This window comes from Macaca nemestrina, chromosome 10 (assembly GCF_043159975.1).
Source record: "Macaca nemestrina isolate mMacNem1 chromosome 10, mMacNem.hap1, whole genome shotgun sequence".
NCBI lineage: Eukaryota > Metazoa > Chordata > Mammalia > Primates > Cercopithecidae > Macaca > Macaca nemestrina.
In genome coordinates this window covers 133,044,203-133,062,693 of record NC_092134.1, presented here as the reverse complement: position 1 = coordinate 133,062,693, position 18,491 = coordinate 133,044,203, and the positions used below count along the sequence as shown (strand labels likewise).

General features: G+C 43.3%; 1 long non-coding RNA gene across 8 annotated transcripts; it reads right to left on the bottom strand.

The window, feature by feature from the left end:
• Window positions 1-1,202: 1,202 nt before the first annotated feature.
• LOC105499899 (uncharacterized) lies at window positions 1,203-13,773 on the bottom strand. Of its 8 annotated transcripts, XR_011609387.1 has the most exons (5): window positions 8,282-8,531; window positions 6,124-6,185; window positions 4,538-4,689; window positions 2,272-2,461; window positions 1,203-1,923 (listed from the first exon to the last, which is right to left on the bottom strand). It is a non-coding gene; the product is annotated as an uncharacterized lncRNA (long non-coding RNA). The 8 variants fall into 8 exon arrangements; XR_011609382.1 differs by lacking the exons at window positions 6,124-6,185; window positions 8,282-8,531 and adding an exon at window positions 8,803-13,773; XR_011609388.1 differs by lacking the exons at window positions 6,124-6,185; window positions 8,282-8,531 and adding an exon at window positions 8,667-8,804.
• Between the last annotated feature and the right edge of the window lie 4,718 nt (window positions 13,774-18,491).

Here is an 18,491-nt window from a genome sequence, read left to right as displayed (position 1 = left end):
TCCCTGAGAAATGAGATGGCCTTACTCTCTTGGATTCCCTACCGTTCACTCACAGAAGCAGCTTGGTCCACGGAACTTGGCAGCGCTGTTCTGGAATAATAATGAACAGCACACACGGAATGCCTCCTCAGAGCCCAGGGAGGGAGGCAGGCAAGTGCTGTCTCCCCAGCACCTGCTCCTGCCTGGGCCAGCAGCCCTGACCCTTCTGAAAAACCCCCAAGCACTTCAACCACTACATGGCTTCTCACCATCTCCAGCCCAGACTCTCTGCTTCCAAAGCCTAGTGGATCCACCGAATGGACCTCACCTCCCACTGACCCAGCACACACTGCTTTATCTGAGAGGTGCCTGCTCCCCAGGCGGCAGTGCTCATGTTTGCCTGGGGGCTTCCTCACACCGTTCCCACCACCTGAGATACCCTGCTCCCTTCCACCCCAAACAATGGTAGGAATAATTCAACAAAGCCTTAAAGTCAGAAGAGCCAGCTTCAAGTCCTCCACTGAAGAAAGAGTTCATAATCCCACAAATAAACATCAGCTTAGGATCTTACAGTCACAGAGGTCCAATGTCCACAGTCAGTCTCTGAGGGCTGAAGTCACGGTGTCATCAGGGCTGGCTCGTTCTGGAGCTCCAGGGAGACGTTGCTCCCTTGCCTTTCCCAGCTCCCAGAGGTGGTGTGGGTTTCTTGGCTCATGGTCCCACAGCACACGGACCTCTGCTTCTATGGCCACTTCTCCATCTCTGACTGTGGCCTTTCTGCTTCCCTCCCATGAGGACTCCAGTGATTACATCAGACACTGCCAGGTAATCCAGGAGGATCTCCCCATCTCAGCGTCCTTAGTTGAATCATATCTGCAAAGTCCCTTTCGCCAGGTAAGGTAAGAAACTCACAGTTTTTACAGATTAGGTTGTGAACATCTTTGGGAGGCCATCATTCAGCCTAGCATGGTGAGATATACATATATCTTTAATTTTTTTTATTTTTTAGTGACAGGGTCTTACCATGTTGCCCAGGCTGACCTCAGACACCTGGGTTCAAGTGATCATCCTGCTTTGGGCTTCCAAGTAGTTAAGACTACAGGCAAATGCAACTATGCCTGGCTTATATCTTATAAATCAATAAGAAAACAGTTTGATTTTTTTACATGGGTAAAAGTCTTGACCAGGCACTTCACCAGAGAAGTATACAACATGGCAAAAAAAAAAAAAAAAAAAAAAAAAAAAAAAAAAAAAGTGCCTGGAAAGATTCAGAACATCATCATTCATTAGGGAAATGCAGCCTGAAATCACAATGGCATCCGCAGTAGAACAGGTGAAATTGAAAAACACATCCATGTTGGCAAGGCTGCAGCACAGGGGAACTCACATGGTGCTGACGGACATGCAAGATGGCACAGCTGCTCTGGAAAACAGTTTAGCATTTCCTTATAAAGTCAAATATGGTACCCAGCAATTCTTCCTCTAAGTGTTTATCCAAGACAAATGAAAGCAGATTTCCATACAACAATCTGTACAAGAATGTTCCAGCAGCTTCCTCCTGCTCCCCAGAAACTGACAGCAGCCCAAGTGGCTTTCAGCTGATAAATGGATTAAAAAAAACTGTGGTATCCCCATACAGTGGAATATATTCAGTAATAAAACAGGGCAACTTACTGATACACATCTAACATTCAAGAGCTTTACACGAAGTGAAAGGAGCCAGACACAAAAGGTACCTGCTGTAGGATTCTTTTACCTGAAATTCTAGAAAAGGCAAAATGACAGTGTGAGAAAGCAGGTCTGTGGATATGAGGGCCAGGAGGGAGGCTGCGGGGGAGGAGCCCTAACGGGCACACGGGAACTCTGAAGGATGCTGGAGTCTTCATTGTGACGACCATGTGGCTGCATGCATTTATCAGAACTCATTGAGCTGCACACCTAAAGCTGGCAAATTTTAACACGTCAGTCACACCTCAACAAAACTGATATTAAAAATCAATTGAACTGTTGCACAACAATGTGAGTATTCTTAATGCCACTGTACTGTACAATTAAAAATGGTTAAAATGGTAAATTTTATGTTATCTATATCACAATTAAAATAAATAACCCCCCTAAATCAATTGCATTCCATACACTGGCAATAAACAATTGGAAAATACACTTTTGAAAGGAGCATTACAATAGTACCAAAACCAAAAAATACCTAGGAATCAAACTAAGGCAGGCAAGACCTTTACACTGAAAAATATGAAACACAAAACATTGCTGAGAAAAAAATTAAAGAAATACCTAATTAATGGAGGATTACATCATGTTCATGGATTGGAAGACTCAATATTTTCATGATGCCAAATCTTTCTAATTTGATGTACGGATTCAGTGGAATGCCAATTAATCCCAGCATTTTTTTTGGTATACACTGAAGATGATTCTGCAGTATACGTGGAAAATCAAAGAATCAAGAACAGCCAAGGCAGCCCTGAAAAAGAAGAACAAAGCTGGAGGACTTAACTGCTAGACAACAACACTTCTTTTAAAGCTGCAGTAGCTAAGATGCTGAAGTGCTGGCACAAGGATAAATTTCTAAGACCAATGGCGCAAACAAGAGTGCACAGACGTGAAAAGGCAGTAACACCTGACAGATGACACAGGAGAGATGGCACAGTTAAGTGGGGAGAGGGTGGTCTTTCAATAAATGGCCTTGGGCTAACCACACATCCATATAGAAAAATAGAAGCCATGACTCTCCACCTCAGTCCTGATGTAAAAAAATCTGAGATGGATCCTAGACCAAACCATGAAGGGTAAAAAAAGTCAATCTGTGTTAAGCATGGTATATTGAAGAAAAGAAGGTCTAGAATTTTTTTTAAAAAAATAAGATTATCTTTATAACAAAGGGATAGGCAAATATTTTTTATACAAAAAATCACTAACTACAAAAATAGTAAATAAACAAAAATAATAAATAATATATTGACAAGGTTGTTAAAAATAAAATATAGTAAAAACAGATTAATAAATTGAACTTTATTAAAATAAAAAATATATGGTTCATCAAAAAATATCATTATGTGATAAAAAGACATGCCACAGAGCAGAAGATTATCATAATACAGGTCTTTCAAAGCAAGTCGCATCCAGAATATATCAAGAAATCCCACAGATTAATAACAAATGACAGACAATAAAAATCTTTTTAAAAGGGCCAAATGTTTAAAAAGTATTTCACAAAAGAGGCTATTCACACAGCCATTAAGTGTATGAAAAACTGTTCAACTTCATTAACCATCAAGAAAATACAAATTAAGTTGAGCATGCTGTGCATGTCTGTGGTCCCAGCTACTCCAGAGGCTAAGGAGGGACAACTCCTTGAGCCCAAGAGGTGGAGGCTGCAGTGAGCTATGATCACACCGTTGTTCTCTAGCCTTAGCAACAGAGTAAGACCATGTCTCAACAACAAAAAAAAAAAAAAAAAAAAAAAGAAAAAGAAAAGAAAAAGAAGAAGAAGAAGAAGAAAGAAAAGAAAATGCAGGTTATATAGCACTGCATTCCCCAGATGCACTAGAATGAAAAGGACTGAAAATACCACGTGTTGGCAAGAGTGTGGAGCTACTAGTGCTTTTGTCTGCACTTGGTGGGCGTGTAACTTGAACTACAACTACAAGAAATTTTCAGTATCTACTAAAGCTACATGTAAGAAAAAACTATGACCTAGCAATTCAATTTCTTACGTATCTACCAAACTGAAATGAGCATTTATGTTCACCAAAAGTCATACACAAAAATATTCAGAGAAGCTTCATTCATCATCACCAAAAAGTGGAAGGAATAGAATGGATACAGTGTGGGGTGCTCAGACCATGGAAGATTACAAGACAGTGAAAGGCAGTGAGCTCCTCCTGTCTGCCACAAGATGGATGAATTTCACAGACATAATGTGGAAAGAAGGAAGCCAGTCACAAAACAGTCCGTACTGTACGATTCCTCTCATTCCCGTTGACTTCAGAAACAGTGTTTGGAGGTTACTCAATTGTTGTGAAAAGAAAATCAGGAAAGACACTGACACACCAATTTACTGTCAAGGTGCAGGGTAACCAATTGCTATTTGTAGTTTTCCTATGTAGATAAAGGACTCAAAGGATGGAACAAAACACCTTTGATGTTAGACATAGGCAGGAGTACGTGAAGCTTGAATCTGGTTTTTCTCATCTCCCTTCCTTGGCCTGGTTGGCTTCATCATCAGCATTTTCCTGCTCCTCACTCCTCCCCCAGTATCCTTATTCTGATTTCTGCCTTTTTTTTCTCCCTAGAAAATATACATTTTCTAGAGCCCAATCTGCCAGGAGAGATCTTAGAGATTACAATGGAAAAAACTTGGAATTCTGAGGACAGAGAAAAGAAAGAGGAAGAGTTAATGACTAGTGAGACACCATCATGTAGACTGGTGCCACACGGAATCTGGGGCAACAGAACATGATCTGTCCAGATGGACATACAGTGAAAGCTGGTGCCGGCAAGCACCTTAAGCTATATGATTGCAATAAGTTTTGCTCACCAGTGTTTATGGGGACTGAAGTATATTTCTCTTTGTTTCTAGTGCTGCCCAAGTTTGAAGTTACAGTCAGTGCACCACAAACAGTAACTATTTCAGATGTTCGATTCCAAGTAGATGCACGTGCTAAGTAAGCATTTATTCAGGAGATTTGCCTTTGCAGGGAGACACAAAGTTCAGAGACAACAAGTGAGATTAACCAGGTAACTTTAATTATTTATATGCTTACATTCATATTACTAGAGGAGCAAGGTATTGTCATTGTAGAATATTTGAAAAATATAAAGAAAAGCATAAGAAATTACCTCAAATTAATTCTACAAACTGCCATTAACATTGTGATTTATTGTTCTACCATAAAGACATACATACACACGTGTTCATTGCAGCACCATTCACAACAGCAAAGACATGGAATCAACCTAAATGTTTATCCATGGCAGACCAGATTTTTTAAAAAAATGTGGTACCTATGCACCATGGACTACTCTGCAGTCACAAAAAAGAACTAGATCATGTCTTTTGCAGGGACATGGATAGAGCTGGAAGCCATTATTCTTAGCAAACATACAAAGGAACAGAAAACTAAATACCAAATGTTCTCATTTATAAGTGGGAGCTAAATAATGAGAACACACGGCGACAACAAAGGGAACAACAGAAACTGGGGCCCACTTGAGAGTAGAAGGTCAAAGGAGAGAGGAGACCAGAAAAAATAACTATTGGGTAGTAGGTTTAGAGCCTGGAAGACAAAATAATATGTACAACAAACCCCTGTGACATGAGTTTACCTGTCTAACAAACATACACTTGTGCCCCTGAACCTAAAATAAAAACAGAAGAGAGAGACAGATACACAGGCTCAAAACCAGGGACTGAGAAGAAGTTTCTGCAAGGAGCAGGAAATGATGACATGGTTCACCAATCCTGAAAAGGACATGGAAGTGATAGATATACCAGTGAATCCAGATGTGCTCATGGAAAACAGATGCAGAGGGAGAAGTTGTATTCAGCTTAAGGGAAAGTATTTTGGAAATATGGAAAATAGAATGCATGAGAAAAGTGGTTAATGGTCACTGACGTCTACTGGCTGTTGTGAAAAAGTGGTCAACAGTCTTGACTGAAAAAGAGATGAACAGACTTTTAGGGGAGGGTCACAGAGTCCATACTTCAGTTATAAAACAGAATCTCAAAATATAGATAGAAAGATAGACACACAGAGAGATAATTTATTTTCCTCTAATTTTTAATGAATATTTTTCATGATGGCTGTCATACTTTTCATGATAACTAAGAAAACTTGTCTCTGTATTATGCCAATCTTTTCATAAATACCAATTTTCTGCTGCATAAACATATCTTTATGTGACTACATGAAATTTAGTTATTCTTTTATTATATAATATATAGATGATTTCGTTTTGTTTTCCTAGTAATTAATAATTTTGTAGCATATGTCTTCGTGTATAACTACATAGTAAGCAGCTTTTGAATTAGGAATTGTTCAGTTAAGAAAGATTCCCAGAAGAGGAATTGCCAAGACAAAATATGCAACATTCTTTTAGTCTTCTGATTGTCGTATTGCTCACCAAATATGTTGTGTCAATGTAGAATTCCAGCAGCTAGTATGAAAGCGCCTTTCTCACTGAATCTTCACCATCGTTACATATTTTCATTGAAATAAGAAAACAAGCTATTGGACTCTCATAGTGAAGATAAGGCATCTTATCCATTTAATTTGAATTAGTTGGAATCCTCTTAATGTTAAAAAATAAGTCCTATATGATTTGAGAAATTTTTATTTTCTTTTTGGGGAATTATTTTCAATGCCTTTTATCCTTTTTTAGTGTGATTCTTTTTCTCAAATTTCCAATAATAATTTTTTGAGAGCTACTATTTTTGAATGTCAATTAGTGTGGTAAGCTCTGCGTATATGATCGCTACAGTGCTATTAGATGGCAGCGATCATCACCTCTATTTTATAAGGAAAGATACTAAGACATCGATAATCGAAATAACTTATCAACAGTAATGGAGCTTGTTGATGACAGAACTGGGATTTAGACCAAGGCTGTTCAGCTTCAGAGCTACTCTCCTAATCAATAACTCTTTTGCACTTTACATAAACAGTTAAAAATATTAATATTTGCACTTTACATAAACAGTTTACTTAAACAGTTAAAAATATTAATACTTGCCATATTTGTTAAACACTTTATTTAGTTGATTACATGAAAATTACCTGCCTTTGAGTGTTTTCAGCAGACTATTAGAGATGCATTGGGTAAAGGGTTGTCTAATGAACATGCAAGGGGAGTTCTTAAGGATGCCTCAGAGATTCTTGGTTTTGCTTTTTTTTTTTTTTTTTTTGGTACTATTTAACATCTTTGGATTCTAGCAAAGTAATCCTAAAATTTTTCTCAGTTTCAATGAAGAGCAGTTGAACTTGTGCCAGAATTTAACATATGTAATAGATGAGAGATTGTAGATTATCCATATTAAAAATGATGGGATAATCAGAACAGCTTGGACAAATCCAGGATCCTAAATAGGCTTCATTAGAAAACCCTACACAAAGCCAGAACTTGCAATGGCATTAATATCTCATTTATTTATCTGCACAATAGTATGCTAAAAAAAAAAAAAAAACTACAATACTCTGATTGGGAGAGCGAAAATGTTTCTCAAGCATGGACTTTGAAAAAGCTAACCAAATGCTAAACTAACATGGAACCGGTGATTCCTTAGAACTATGTCAGGTTATAATCCCTGATTTTGATTTCTTGAAATTTCTTTAATATATTCTGGGTAAATTTACATTAAAAAGTAAATTAGTGTCAGTAATAATAATATCCTGCCAGGCTGCCAGGCAGCTAGACTGGAGCTATGCTTGCCACAAAGTTATTTCTGGACAGACTATGAGCACACTGTGCCTAGAAGTTCACATCAATTGTGTAATACTGTGTCTCACATTGTATGATACTGTGTCTGTGCATTGCTTCTTTAGTATTTCCTGGGATTTAGCTTGGAATGGTTAGAGAAAATGAGCAAATTAGATTATTTTAGTAAAACTCAGAGATGAATTTGGCTTTTAAGAGGGAAAAAATACTTACAGGTGAAGATATCTTAACAAATCGCTTTAGCATTCATGGAAAGCTTTCAAATCACAAACAAAGGGAGAATATTTCTCCTATCCCATATAGAGATTTAAGCTACATGTCTCATGGGCATAAGTTAGCCTGCCAATAATACTAGGATACAAGTTTTACTGTATAAATGAAAAACATTAAGAAGAAATAATAAGAAAGGTTTAGCCATAACATTTGTGACTGAATCTTAGTCTGGCTTCTATTTGATCATCAGACGTGACAGATGATCTTAGTGATATGAGTTGAGACAGAATCTCAAACGTGTTACGAAATTCTTAATAGAAAGAGAAAAAGATGAGTGGGAAGGAAAAAGCACACACTGTGGAGTGAGGCAGATCTGAGTCTGAATTTTAGTTTCATCAATTACAATGTGGGAAAGTGAGTTGCTTGACCTTGAACATTTTACAGATTGAGAAATTGAGGTTGAGAGAGATTAATTTGCCCAGAGTCTCATAGCTAGCAAGAAGCTAGAGGTTTCAAACTGGGGACTTTCTGATGTCAGAGCTCAAGCTTGTCAGCACCACGCTCATGGGGCAATGGTCAGGAGAAAGCCAAGTTTCCAGGAAACTGGAATGGCCACAGAGAATGACCCTCTTACATCCTGATTAGATGACCAGCCTTAATGAGATTTTTAGCATCACGGTGGAAGAGAAGACAGAAGAGGAAGGCAGTTTCCTGTGTTGCTCCAGACTTGCCTCACGTCGCCCACATTATTCTGGGGTTGACATATATTTTTCTAGTAGGTGTGACCTGAGGATGTTGGGGCTTTACTTTTGTGCTGGTGCAGGCAGTTTTCAGGCTCATAGAAACAGTCAGCTGTTTATTTATTCATCAAACAAGCATTTCTTAGTCACCTCCTCTTTTAATTCTTGGGTCAGTAAATAAGTATGGTCCCTGACCCAACAGATCTAGCTCAGGTTCAGAGATGCACAACCCAATTCCAGCAAAGCTTTCTGTAGATTATGTGGGGCAGCTCTTACTACCCTTGATCTTTCCCACTTCGCAGCTGTTCCTGTACCAACAGAAAGCTCTCCCATGGAGGAATGGAGAAAAGATGGAAAAATGAGGCTGTGAATCGGGCTGAAGTTTTGGGGAAGGATGTGGAAGCCAGAGACTAACAAGAAGTTTTGGTGGTGGGTGTGATGTCCCCCTCCCTGCTGTTCCATTTCCTCGGACACTTAGGCTGGTCTCATGATGTAAGGGCCAACCGCTCATGTAAAAATCCATCCCAGCATCCTCAGCTCAAATAACTGCCACTTGCCACGTGCCTACCCCAACAGAATTAACAGAAGCTGCCAACAGCCCTGCTGACCTCATTGAATGGAACCGTGTCCTCAGAGGCAGGAGCTCCTTCTTCTCCTGAGTGAGACTCCCTCCTATCTTGGAATAGGAAGTCCTCTCAGGAGAAGTCCAAGCTTCAGACAGAGAAGGAGCAGGGGCCTTCATTTACTCCCCCCAGTGCTGACCCGAAAGGAAGAGGCTGAGACACAAAGTAGAATCTAAAGAGTTTACTTGAGTCAAAGTGAGGACAGCTGCCTGGAAGACTCAGACCCAAGTACTCTTGGCTGTGAGCTTCCTAGAGCCTTTGTTACCAGCAGGTTTTTAAAGACAAAGGACTGGGACAGAGAGTGGGCTGGTACAAAACTGTGGATCAGAAACTCTCTTTGGATTACAGAAATAAAATTGATGAGCAATTGGTTATTGTTAAGTTATAAGATGTGGCTTATACTTCTGGTGAGACACTATAATAATTGTCCTAAATTAAAAGTAATTGATGGCTACTTGTGGCAATAGCAAGCAGTTTTAAGAGATGCATAGATAACTCAAAGCGGGCAGCAAGGTGTGATCTCATTTTAACGTCTCTTTAGGCCTCATAGTTTAAAAAGGACTCACCTTCCTCAGATGAAAGCTCTTTTTGCATCAGGAACCCCCTTTTCTGCTTTCTTTGAGGGTCAGGATGGGTCCCATGAAGAGCTGCTGGCAGGGTCAGACAGAAGCCAAGGAGAGGCCGTGCAAGGCAGCTGAAGCGCTTGGGAGGAGGCAACAGCCCCCTGCCAGCAACCAACGTTAAAAAGCACTGTCACTTCAGGCTGAAAGTGGTAGAAACCAGTTTGTTAAATCACACAAATGTGTATATTAGGCATACCTGGCTAGTCCTTTGCCAAGAGAGCTTGTAGCATAACTGCAGGCATATGAAAAAGACATGAAAATCATTAATCACTGCACAAGCTTAGGGATCAGCAGCTTTTGGAGGGTGATGAGTGGTGGAAGTGCCTGGAAAATATGTACAGAAAGAGTGAAATAAGCAGAAGAAATGCCCTAGGATTCAGGGTTTGGTTACAGTGGGATCAGACACATCTGGGAGGATGAAGACAAAAAATCCAGATTATAATTGGTCCTGGAAGTGAGACTTCATGACAATTGCGTTAACTTGAGAAGTTCTTTTTAGTTCCTGGCTTCAGAGTTAAGGTTATGGTTGATGGATGAATCTACTTTTGGAAGATTTTCTCTGGGCTGAAGTTGATAGCTAGGTTAAAATATCAAGGACTTTGGTAAATCTCCAGTGGAGCTTCACTACAGCATAGAGGGAAACACACCAGATTTAACATTTCATTCTTGGTGCTGCTGAGCTGTGTGCTCTAGGACGAGACATTTAACTTTTTCAGCTGTGCCCTAGAAAGATTCACACCTATCTCCCGAGACTTTTGCAGTGACTAAGAGGGAGAATAACCAGGAAAAAGGTATGTGAACTGTAAAAAGCTGTCACCTTACAATGGTGATGGTGATGATCTCTATACTCTTGGGAGGATTGGTGCACATTCTTGTCTACAGCAATCATAAGCATAGGATAATGCTTCCGTCTTTAAGATTCTCATAGTAAGGTTAAAAGATACCGATATTACCTACTGTTTAACACAACTGGACCCACTACCTACTGCTTTATGCACAGAAGTTACGGGGCTGAGCGGCTCTCCATTAACCGCACTGAGGATCTGGGTTACAAATGAGTGGAATGTGTAAGGGGAGAGGAGATCTTTAGTGATCTCTGAGAGCAATATCTGAACAACATTAGCAGTGAAATGAATGCAAACCACATCTTGCCTATTTGAAGTAATAAAGGAAGGGAACAAAGTTATACAGGCAAAGAAGTGCTTTTGTTTCCCCAGCCATGAATCCTGGTTAAAAATTGCACACAAACCACAAGGACAGTCAATACCATCATCTCAACTCCTAATGTGCTGTGTTTCTTTCAGGAAAAAAAAAACACAACAAACTAAAAACAGAGGAGTATCACACTGTCTTCGACGTGCTAGCTTTATATTCTTTTGTGAAAATCTCAAGACGTTACCCATCTTCAGAGGTAGCTCATTCTTCCCAGGCATGGAACCGGGAAGGGTAAATGAATGAACGCAGTCATTCATTTGCTCAGTGCTGATTAAGACCTAACATGTGCCGGGCTCTCTCCTAGGTGGGGCTAATAAAAGCAAGCCCGAGAGGTCCTGTCCTTAAGGGGAGAAAAGATACACACTCCAGTATCTGTATTTGAGCAGAGAAAGTGGTTTGTCAAGAGAGAGCAGGATTGGGAATATTAAAGTATATCCACTTTATTGGGCTCATAGACCAAATGGACTCCCTATGACTCACTGAGGTACTCACATTTAAAACAGAAACCCAGTGGCTACAGCCAGGTGTGGGAGCGGTCACGTACTCTGTGTTCTCAGAAAGATGTAAGAGCATCACAGGACCCCTCTTTTCGCAATCAAGCCAAACCCGCGCCTGCTGTTGTTCCCGGGACAAACTGCTGCTGGGCCCCTCCCACCACCAGCCAGCAACAGTCTAACAGAGACTCCCAGTTTAGGGCTTGGAAACCAATCAATCAGAGCTCATCTGCTCGGTTAATCAGGGCTCAGCTGCATCCGAAGAAAGCCAATGCAAATGAACCTGATGGGGAACCTGGGCAGCAAATTTTCCTATAAAGCCCGACTCCTCTCTTTGTTCTCTGAACACACTTTCATTTTACAGTGAAGTCTGGTCTCTCGGTGTTAGTCCAAACTGCACCATGTTGTAAGCTCTCTCTGCTATTTTGCAGACGTTGGTCAAAGTGGAACAGGGGTTCAGGTGTGAGAAACAGTCTGCCTAACCACCTAACCACAAGGCAGACAAAGGCCGAACCAAAGACACATCTCTATCATATCTTGCTAGACAAAGGTCCGAGGAACACCCAGAACACCACAACGAAATCCCACTGGCACAAGGGCCAGAACCGTCTTAGCATGGGAACATCTTACCAACATCCTGCCAGGCCCAGGCAGCAAGCCACACTGCCCAGACCCCTTCGGCCCATAGCTATAAATTGCCCCAGGCTTGTAAGCAGCATTGGGCTCTGGCATTATGCTGGTCCCTAACTTCTGTAGGTTTTATGCTGGACATAAAGCCTGCATTTGCTATTAAGCCACCCCCTTATGTGTGTCTTTCTTTAACCCTCGCCTTCCCTTCAAAACCTAACACCCAGTTTTGCAAACTGTCCACTGAAATAGTCTCTTTCCTCCAGATTCCTTTTCAGAAAACTTTTGTTCATGGGATGTAGAAGGAGGAGCAGTTATTTCTAGGAAATCTAATCTGCTGGAGGTAGACTGAGTTGAGTGCCTGGAAAGGAAACAGTGGGTAATACTACTAGAAATAGATTTTGACCAGATCACAAGTGGCCTTGGATGATGAGAGAGGAATTTGTGACTTTAATTTCAAGGCATAGGGGTCATCGAAGCTTTTTGAGCAGGGGAGTATTATGATCATCTGGCTGTAAATAGACCCTGAAATTTAAAATCTCATTTTTGAGAATGCACTTAGAAGATAATTACATGGATGGATCTGAAGACGACTGAGGACATTTAAAAAAGGGCACAGCAGTTTCAGCTTGCCCTGCTGCTAATAGCATTTGCTGCTTTTCACTCACACTTTATTGTGCATGGAGAACTCTGCACACATCCACAGGAGAGACGAATTTTTCCTAATTCATCTCTGTAGCCAAGGTAGACTCAGACACTTAAGAAATATAGACAGCACTCCTACCTAAAATGCCCAGAGAGAAATTCTACATGGCTAAAAGGGGGAGCTAGCTACCCCAGCCCAGAAATGTTTCTTCCTAAGAGGAAGCGCACTGGCACAGAAAACTGCAACATGCTGTAGTGACCAGAAGGGTGGACCCTCCCTGCACCTGCTGTGGAGGAGGAAGGTGGAATGTTGCAGTGCACCAGACTCTGCTCATCTTGGTTCAAGTCTAGGCATTGCCACTAATCTGTGTGACCTTGAACACATCACTTTTCCTCTTTGGGCCTGAGTCTCCACGTCTGTTAATCGAGGGGTGAGACTGGATTGTTTCCAAAATCCATCTGAGTGCTGACACTCTGTAGACTCGTGGGACTGAGTAAGAATGCTGTGAGCTCTGGCATGGCTGGTCTGATGATCCCCAAGTTTCTCTCCTTTCTCCTTGGTCCTGAGGGAGGTAACACAATGAGGCACATTTTTGTTCCGAACACCGGCCGCATCTCACAGTCTGAGTTGAGTCCTGGCCCTGCTATATAGGTTAGCAGTGTGAACTTGGGCAAGTCACTTAACCTCTCTGAACCTCTATTTTCTTTTCTGAAAAATAGTGAGTCAATGTCATCTAGCCCAAGAAAAATGGAGGGATAGAAACAAAAAATGAGAGGCCGGATGGAGTGACTCACGTCTGTAATTCTAACACTTTGGAGGCTGAGGTGGGCAGACTGCTTGAGCCCAAGGAGTTTGAGACCAGCCTGAGAAACATGGCAAAACCTCATCTCTACAAAGAATACAAAACTTCGCTGGGTGTGGCGGTTGGGCGCCTGTAGTCCTAGCTACTCAAAAGGCAGAGGTGGAAGGATCACCTGAGCCTGGCAAGTCCAGGCTGCGGTGAGCTGTGATTGTGCCACTGCACTGCGGTCTGGGGGACAGAATAATGTCCTGTCTCAAATAAATAAATAAATATTAAAATAAGAAATGTAAACTTTTTTAAAATAAACAAAAAAGGAGACGGAACTGGCTTCCAGTAAGTATGAAATTATGACCATCAGGCTAATTAGGTTATTTTGCAAAAAAAAAAAAAAGTTAGGAAAACATATTTTTGACAAATACTCTCAAAGCTAGTGAAATTATCCTGTTTTGGACAATAGCTTGGCCTTTGATAGTTTTATCAATCTGTACAACAAAACCCCAGCACTTATATTAATCCCTGAAGTATGGAAACAAACGAGGAAGGGACTGTGTGTCTCCTGCATTAAACAAATCAGTGTCTCTTTTCCACAAGAGAAGCTCTCATGAGGTTCCTTTCCTTTTTGCTGTACAGAACCTCCCAAATGAACGAGCTCGTTCATGTGAAAATTCTCCAGAGTGGCCACTGCAATTGCAAATGGTGTCTTAAGAAATTGTGTCAGAGACATAAGATGAGTTCACACGACAGTGAGGAAATCTGGAAGCAGCAGGTGTTTGGCCTGGGCAAGAGCCACTTCCGATGAAAAAGGTCGCACGGGCACCCGAGCAGTCTGAGAACAGACTTCTTGCCTCTGGAGCTTGGTCAGAGGCCGCAGGCTGATTGTCTCCAATCCTCCTGATTCCAGGCAGAGGGAACTTTAAAGGGAGCCCTCAGGAACCACCCAGAGACAAGGTTGAAGGGAAATCCATCTTTCGGTACGGAAACAGTGACCTGGGGCAAAGCTCATGCCAATGAATGCTGGTCTGAGGGGAACTCCTGAGCACTGTGACCTCCAAGACCAGCTTGAGGACAGACTTCCCGGGCCCCTGTCGACTACTGAATTTTCCTCTTAGAGACAACGCTCAGAACATTCGACCACCGGATAGACATAGGAGCATTTCTCAGAAGGCTAGACAGCGGTTTCACCGAGGAGCGGGGCAAATCTGATGAGATCGCCAGGAAAAGTCGCACAGCACCTCATTCCCAGAACAGAGCGCACCTGAAGCGGAGCGGCCTCAAGGAAACATCAGCCTCCATTCAGACCGGGCTGCCTTCCAGCTGTGGGCCACCCGGCACCTCAGACAGCAGGAGACGCCCTGTGTGTCTCAGCTGTGTCCACCGTAACTGAGGCGGGGGCTCTTGTCCAAGGGGGAGGGCTTCAGCTGACTCAGGGAACCTCTATTTCTGCCAATCCTACTAAGCTAAAAACCATCAAGAACTCACCTATAGCTGAACCAAAATGGGTTTACTGACTTGTTGCACAAAGGAAGAATGTCCAGCAGTAAGGAGGGCCTTCAAAAGAACTTGCTATAGATGTGGGCTCATGGCTGGTGAGTCTCAGGAGGGCTTAGGAAGCAGGGACTTTCTCTGGGTTGGATATCGTGCATAAAAGGACCACATGGCACAGGATTCCATTCTATGAAAAAGTGCAGAACAGGCAAATCCAGAGAGACAGAAGGTAGATAAGTGGTTGCCAGGGGCTAGGGGAAAGAAGTGTGGAGACTGACCAAGGGTATGAGGTTTCTTTGTGGAGGTGATGAAAATGTTTAGAATTAGATAGTAGTGATGGATGCACAACTTTGTGAATATATGTGAAAACCACTTTAAAGGGGTGATTTTTATGTTAGGTAAATTATATCTCAACTTTTAAAAAGTGAACATAAAAAGAGGGGCCTCAAGGTTTGGTGAGCAGATAGACTGATAGCAGGAGAGGATACTAAGGAAAGACACTAAGGAATGCATATTCACAAAGCAGAGCCGCCCAGAGCAGCGGGCTCCGTCAGCCTCTACGCCGGAGCCTCTGTTGGCTTGTGTCAGGGCAGCCCCGCAGACGCACACAGCATCGCCACGTGCCGGCCGAGGTGCCCAGGAGCACGCAGAGGACTGAGACATGGTCCCTGCACTCTGGGGAGAATGGCACCTCAACATAATAATGGTGTTCATCATCAGGACCCCAAATCATGATGAAAAGGTTAAATTACTTTCAAAATGCTCAATTGTAAGAAGGCAGAGGAATGAATCATAAGGAATAAATGTACGAAAAAAAAAATTTCAAAATTGCCAAACTTTTAAAGAACTACTGAAACCTCTGGTGTAGGAAGGTAATCCATGTGGAGTGCAGCCAGGGAATGGGATCCTCTGTGTGTGTGGAGAAGCAAACATCCCGATAGTCCTCAGGATTGCCTGAGAGGGGCCATGTCAGAGGGCATCAAAGCCTCCAGTCCCCTGGGCATCCACGGCCTCATGGCAACTGCACCAGTTGTTCTCACTTTTATTATTTTCCATAGGACTCAACGTGCCTCTTACGCAGGGACTCAGGATGGTGCTGAGTCCAGGTGGAAGGAAGGGATTGGATGGGGGGCTGAGTGGGGGACATGGTGGGGGCTCTGTTGGAAGCTGCTCCCCTTCTCCTGGCTCTCTACCACGTTTTTCTTAGTTAGTGGGAGGTCTGTGAGCTCCATACCTCCAGGGCCTAGCTGTGAGGCTGTTGCGGCATGGATCTGTCCCCTGGAGTTTGCTGGGTTGGGGCAGGTGTGAGGGAAACTGCATCTTGGAACAGCATCTCCAGATGCAGGAGAGAGGCTGGCACACAGCACTACCTCCATGGACAGGGGGTTCACGGGGGTTGGGGAGGGGCCTCAGGGATGGAGGGACAGAACTGGGGTCCACATTCTATCCACATCAGCCTGGTGAGTTCAGGTCACCTCTTTAGCACCTTATCACCACTTCCACACTCAGGTGATTTCAAGGAACCTTAGGTCCCCACTTGCCACAAGCTTTGGGGCACAGCTCCTGCCTTGTAAAATAAATATTTTGGAGATTTTTAAAGATGTAAATTCTAACTGGCTTCTGGAAAGGACAGGTTTTAAGGGATGGTTCCCATTCTAATGTTGGGGCTATCCATCAGGTCACCGTGGGCAGAACCCAGGGGCGAAAACAGAGATGGTGACCCATGTCTTAAGCTCTAGGGGCCTGGAACCAAGTGACTCAGGCTCAGAGGAGCAGAAGGAGCGGTGGTTTCTTCACGGAGAAGCAAGTGGTAGTGACAGAGGTGCCTGCCTCAGTGGTTGCACTTTAAGAGCTTGGACTGAGACCCAAATCCTTGACCCAGGGCTTCCTTCTGTGCAGGTGCCGTCTGTCACTGTGGCAGGAATGAGAAGTGCAGGTTGGAGGAAAAACAGGCAAGACTGGGAGTGCGGTGGCTCGCTCTGCTTCCAGCTCTTCCCCAACTTTCTCTGCAAACCCCAGATGCTTAGATCCTAAGTATCAGTCAGATTCCCTCAGGGTCACAGAGACCCTCCTGAGTTACCGTCAGCAATAGGAATCTATGATAAGGATATTTCTGGAAATTAGGAGGCCACCAAGCTTCAGGTTTCCATAAACACCAAGGGCAGACGGTCTCCCAGGGCTGGATCAGGACTCTGGAAATCTGGTCATCTCACCAGCCCTAATTATTCACCATGATTCACAATGGCTTTTAGACAGACCCTGCTTCTTCTGCAGGTGGACTTCAATGTTTGTGCCACCATTGCCCTTTTATGTCAGTTGCCTATTACAAGGGGTACTAGGTAACTATTTTTCACCCTCCTATTGGGCAACTCCTGCAATGAATTTTGAAGGCCTTCAAGAAAATTGCTAAATTCTTTTTGTTTTCATTTTTCCCCCATTGACACATTTTAAAAGGTACTTTCTTCTTTCTGGGGCTTCAAGGCCAGAGGCTTTGAGGAAGCTATTGCCCATTCGGCTCAGCCTGGAAGTAAACTGAGTGCTGGCGATCAGTGCGCGGTTTTTCATAATCTCATCTGCCAGAGATGGGCCCGGGCTAGTCAGTAAATAACTGTGCTCTGTTCCAGCCAAATTCATGGCTGGAGTCAACAGTGGTGTCAGGGGAGTTCCCACAAGGGAATGCCCCAAACCATCACAAGATGGAGCCGGTCGGGATCCCAAAGAGAGAAGCGCCAGATGCCAGGGTCATCAGTCTAAAGCATTTATTAGGGAAGACCACGTAGAAAATGGACTGCAGTGGATCCTCAAGGTAGCCAGCAAGAGGAAGGGGTGTTCTACCTAGCTCTGTCCACAGTCAGGGGCTTAGGGGGTGGAGTCTATACGACAGTTTAAGGCATTTGACTCCAGGCCAGGGCCAGTGTCTTTCAGTGTTTTGGGCAACAACGCAAACAACTTTATCAGCTTGCGTTGGGTTCAAGCCTGCAAGGGAAAATATGCTGCTGGTGGGGCCACAGAGCAGCTGAGTGCACCCTGTGTTTCTCGGTCAGGACAGAGAACAAGTGGGGGAAACCGGGGTACTTACTGTGTTTTGAAGGCCTTGGAGGCAATTGCAGATTTTCATCATATTTTGCATGCTATGAAAAGGGCCCTCCTTTCACCCTGGCTGAGGATCAGTCTGCAGCCTCCCCCTCACCACAGACCTGCACCCTCTCCTCACCCCACACCCCCACAGTGTGCCAGCCTACCCCCTCCCTCCATGGCCGCAGCAGCCACAGCCTTCCTGGCCACCCCCCTTCCCATAGATGACCCAGCTTTGTACTCATGTCTATAGTGGAAGCTGCTGAGGAAGAGGAACTGGCCCACGGAGAGAGCCTGCAGAGCCACCTCCATAGCTACCTGGCTAAAAACCATGAAGACCAAGATGTGGTATGGCTGGCATAGGAGATTGATGAGTTCTGGCAGGGACACTGGGCAGGTGATATGCAAGGACATCAGCGGCAAGCCCAAATCAGCCCCCATCTTGAGTTCTCTGACCCCATGACCTTGGATTCCTTTCCTGGAGGAGCAGTAGAGTCCCGGACGCTTCGTCGGC